A 5,445-nucleotide genomic window follows, 5' to 3' on the forward strand; every position below is an offset into this window, starting at 1 on the left:
ATCCCAAACTATGTCTTCCCCCTATTCTCCTCACCCCCCTGCAATGGGATGCCCATATTAGAGTATAGCTGATGAACAATGTTGTGATGGTTTCAGGTGGACAGCAAAGGGACTCAGCCATACATATACATCTCTTTTATGGCAGATCTCTTTATGCCAGTCAATGCATAGGTCAGTTATAAGTCTGTGATTGAACTTCCCTGGTTTAGGTGTCCATCTCTAAGCAACTGTAGCTAGGAATGTGAAAGCATGTATTTCACTGTCAACTTAACAAGGGTTGTGTGGGGGCCAATTTCCCTTTGAAGAATCTGTCAGTGGAACGTGTTTTACCTAGAAATGTCAAACTCCTTGAGTGTCCTAGCCATCAACACAAATAAAACCTCTAGCACAATAATGCACAGTCTGTCTTTTATATAATAGTTGAAAGCCAAAATGATCAGCCTGCCTTCTGAGTGAAAAACCATGAGGAAAATCTTCTAATCTAGAGACTAGTCACTTATTACTTTCTGATCTATACCACTTCAAGAGTTACTGAAATAAATAAGCAGAAAACAATACAAGATTTACAGGGTTGATCAAAATTAAGCAAATGACCACATGGCAATTCAAAGTGGGGATGGTAGGCATCTATATAGACTCTTATTATCTTTGTATGAACCAACTCTTGGGATAGGTCAGCAGAAATGAAAACAGATGGTAAGTGATTAACCTTGAGGATTCTTTTATGCCGTTACGACTATGATGAGCTCTTTTCTCTAAGTGAGCTCTTTTCACCAGCATATTCCCACTTCCAACTGTCAATAATTTAAAATATGCAAATTCTTGAGTTGCCCCAAACCCTCTGAAAAAGATTCCATTGGGGTGGGTGGGGGACAACTCAGGAATCTCTCTTTTTAGCACAGCCCTGGAAGCTATGTTTTATTTTTTAAATTTATTTTTAATTGAAGGATAATTTCTTTACAGTATTGTGTTGGTTTCTGCCCAACATCAACATGAATCAACCATAGGTATATCTATATCCCCTCTCTCTGGAATCCCCCTCCTACTTCCATCCCTGGCTATGTTTTATTAAATACTTCTGATGCACACTGAAGTTTGAGAACACTGTATAAAATTATCTGGTGCTGTTCTCCACTATATCTCCAACACCTAGAATAAATCTTGACACTGAGCAAACACTTCCTAAAGATGGTTGAAAGATTGAATGAATGAGTGTGCCCCTTGGCATCTGAGGATTTTTTCACCTTACATCTTCTTTAGAAATTACATAGAAGGGGGCACAGAGATATGTACTACATACTTTTTGATCACTGGAAACACTAGCCTATTTTGAGTGGTATCCAGGACATGTGTATAGAAAGCATAATCATTTTTATTTACTTCCTTCACTCAGCTAATCCTATAAATCTCATCCCATTTAGCTCTGTAGGCTGCTTTGCTCAAGGGATTTGCTCTGATTGTTCACACCATAAGGGTGGCACTTCTCAACTTGTCATTGTCACCAGGGGTGATAGTCAAAATATTGAACAATGTTAAAGCACAGGCACCCACTGATCACTGTAGATTCTGGCTGTGAACAACTGTAGGGCTAAACCAGAACATAATGGCTGAAGACCAAACTTGACCATCACCCTTGTTGAGAAGACTAGGGCTCTACAGGTGGTCTATATAAGGGTGAGAATTCCTGGGTTGGGTCGTAGCTCAGATTATCCTGTGAGGCCAGAATAATGGCCTTTTAAAGACGTGTGTGTGCTAAGTGCTTCAGTCATGCTGGACTGTTTGCAACCATATAGACTGTAGCCTTCCTCTGTCTAGGGGGATTCTCCAGGCAAAAGTACTGGAGTGGGTTGCCATTCCCTTCTCCAGAGGATCTTCCCAACCCAAGGATTGAATCTGGGTCTCCCACATTGGCGGGTGGGTTCTTTACCACTAGTGGCACCAGGGAAGCCCCTTTTAAAGATTATCCACACCCTATTCCCTGAAATCTGTAAGTGTTATCCTAGATGGCAAAAGGGACTTTACAGATGTGATTAAATTAAGGATCTTGAATTAAGATTATCCTGGATTATGTGAGTGGACCCAATATAAACAAAAGAATTCTAATAAGGCAAAGAGAGAAGCATATTGTCTGAGTCAAAAAAAAGATGTGATGATGGAAGGGCAGGAGAGAAGGAGGAGAGTTGAAAGTGCTCTGATGCTGGAAGATGGAGGAAGGGCCTATGAACTAAGGACCAAAATTGGTTCTTTTGAAATTGGAAAGGAGTACGTCAAGGCTGTATGTTGTCACCCTGCTTATTTAACTTATATGCAGAGTACATCATGTGAAATGCTGGGCTGAAGCACAAGCTGGAATCAAGATTGCTGGGAGAAATATCAATAACCTCTGATCCCAGGGACGGAGGAGCCTGGTGGGCTGCCATCTATGGGGCTGCACATAGTCAGATATGACTGAAGTGACTTAGCATCAGCGGCAGCAGATATGCAGATAATACCACCCTTATGGAAGAAAGTGAAGAAGAATTAAAGAGCCTCTTGATGAAAGTGAAAGAGGAGAGTAAAAAAGTTGGCTTAAAGCTCAACATTCAGAAAACTAAGATCATGGCACCTGGTCCCATCATTTCATGGCAAATAGATGGGGAAACAGTGGGAACAGTGATAGACTTTATTTTTGGGGGCTCCAAAATCACTGCAGATGGTGACTGCAGCCATGAAATTAAAAGACGCTTGCTCCTTGGAAGGAAAGTTATGACCAACCTAGACAGCATATTACAAAGCAGAGACGTTACTTTGCAACAAATGTCCATCTAATCAAAACTATGGTTTTTCCAGTAGTCATGTATGGATGTGAGATTTGGACTATAAAGAAGGCTGAGTGCCGAAGAATTGATGCTTTCGAACTGTGATGCTGGAGAAGACTCTTGAGAGTCCCTTGGACTGTAAGGAGATTCATCCAGTCCATCCTAAAGGAAATCAGTCCTGAATATTCACTGGAAGGACTGATGCTGAAGCTGAAGCTCCAATACTTTGGCCACCTGATGCAAAGCACTGGCTCATTTGATAAGACCCTGATGTTGGGAAAGGTTGAAGGTGGGAGGAAAAGGGGACTACAGAGGATGAGATGGTTGGATGGCATCACCGACTCGATGGACATGAGTTTGAGTAAGCTTCAAGAGTTGGTGATGGACAGGGAGACCTGGCATGCTGCAGTCCATGGAGTCGCAAAGAGTTGGACAGAACTGAGTGACTGAACTGAACTGAAACTGGAAATCCAAGCAAGCATATTCTCTCCTGGAACAACCTTGTTGACACCTTGATTTCAGAACTTCTAATGTCCAAAATTATAAGATGATAAATTTGTGTTAAGTCCGGAAATTTGTAGTGATTTAATATAGCAACAATAGAAAACTATACACTCTATAGGTATGTTTTTCATAGTTTAATTCAAGTTTGTAAAGATGTGATTCTTCTCCCCAATTCTGTTCAGTGTCAGAAAAAAATTTTTTTGGCTGTACCACATGGCTTGTGGTGGGGGGTGGATCTTAGTTCCCTGACAAGGGCTCAAACCCAGGCTTCCTGCTTGGCCCCCTAACCACTGGATGGCCAGGGAACTCCCAGTCTCAGAAATTTTGACATTGATGATTTAAGGTACTCAGTCAAATTTGTCATGAAGTAATTTTTTTGAAGTAAAAAATTAGTAGAAATCAAGGTTTTCCTCTTCTTTCTTCTTATTCTATGGATTAGCATCTAAGTACTACCAAAGTGGAGGGCAGGGTATTTTGTCTGTGATCCTTTTCTGCTTTCTTATGGTATCTGAGGAGAACTTAGTTTCTGTTATATTTGGGCTGTTGGTCTTTATCCATACGGTAGTGTTTCCTAATGTTCACAGTTCTACCAGTCCTACATACTGTGCAATTGACATGGAATTCACTGGCAATTCCTTGTTTCCTTGTTAAAATTATAAGGCCGCTACACATCTCTCAGCCATTTGTAGCCTTATTGAAAGTGCAGATAACTTTGGCATATCTTCCCATCACCCAAGTCTCTTCTCTTAATACTCCCCCAATATTTCTGGGGTTTGCTTCACTTCTCTTCCCAGAAATTGGTCTCAATCCTCTTCTCTTCCTCAGCTAATCCAACTTAATTTCATCTTGGATGGTGGTAAATTTTTAGCCCCTGAACTAAAAAGAAGCTACTGGTGTAAGTATAATTAAGAAAAGTCAGGAAGAACACAAGTATAAAGAAAAGTCAGGACGAACACAAGATCAACCTCAACAGGGTTTCTCCTGCCTTTTCATACTCTCCTCATGCCCATTGCATGCACAAGACATGTGGACATACAAAAAAAGATCTTTCAAGCAGGGAATGATATGGACAGAGGATTTTGCAGAGGTGGGAAGAGAATGAGACAAGTATTTGGAGGTCCTTGTATTCTGCCCACCTTTCTGTTGGGTCAAATCTGAAGAATGGTAAAACATGATGGAAATCCCATTTAAAGCTCGAGGAAATCAAAGGAGGATGGATTTAAGCTTTACCTCCTGGGTAGGTCCCAGTAAGCTGGGAAGCCTGGTTGAGCAATCCCACATTTTTTCAATCCAACGCAGCAGTCTTCTATGAGAGCTCTACTGTTTGGCAGGCTTGGCAAGAAAAAGTCAAAGATAAGTTTCCACTACACTGACCACCTGCCAACCTACAACGCCTGTTTTCTGAATTGTCCAGGGACACAGGAGATGATATAAAAAGGTCCTGTGGTTCCCTGAATTGAATGGGGGAAGTTATCTTAGAGAAAGAGAACAGTGTGTTTCTAAGATGCTTTACTCCAGGATGAAAGGATTCTGTGTATGATTTGAACAGTCTCTGCCATGGGTTGGGATATGTAATAATGCTCGCTGGCTTATCAGCACAGGAGAGCTAAGTAGGAACTAAATATTCCTTAAAAGGGCAATTTCCTTTTCTGGTGTGCTGATGCAGTAATGACTTCTAAGTTAGTCATAACTTCCTATTTCTACACTCTTTGACAACACCCTTGACATCGACTCCAGGCTTGGCCTTGTCCCTTGACTTGACCAGTGGGACAACATAAAATGTGACAGCAAGTAGACAGTTGAAGGAATGCGGACATATTGCAGCTTGCCTTCTCTTGGCTTCTGTTGGAACTTCTGATCACTCTGTGATCAGGTTGTTGGATTATGAAAGACGTGGTACAGTTATTCTCTCATCCCATCTGCCAGCCAGCCAATCTCCAGACATGAGTATGAGGTCCTTGACTGCCAGTTGACTGTAGATGCATGGGTGAGTCCAGGTGAAGCTAGCCCAGATTGCTTACCCACAGAGCTGTGAGCTAAATAAAGGGCTGCCATTTAAAGCTACTAAGTTTTGAGGTAGCTTGTTAAGCAGCAATCGTTAACAGGTACAGAGTTTAGGGGAACATTATGCAGCGCATATACC

The sequence above is a fragment of the Bison bison genome, unplaced genomic scaffold, assembly GCF_000754665.1.
Source record: "Bison bison bison isolate TAMUID 2011002044 unplaced genomic scaffold, Bison_UMD1.0 scf7180017864508, whole genome shotgun sequence".
In the NCBI taxonomy this organism is placed as follows: domain Eukaryota; kingdom Metazoa; phylum Chordata; class Mammalia; order Artiodactyla; family Bovidae; genus Bison; species Bison bison.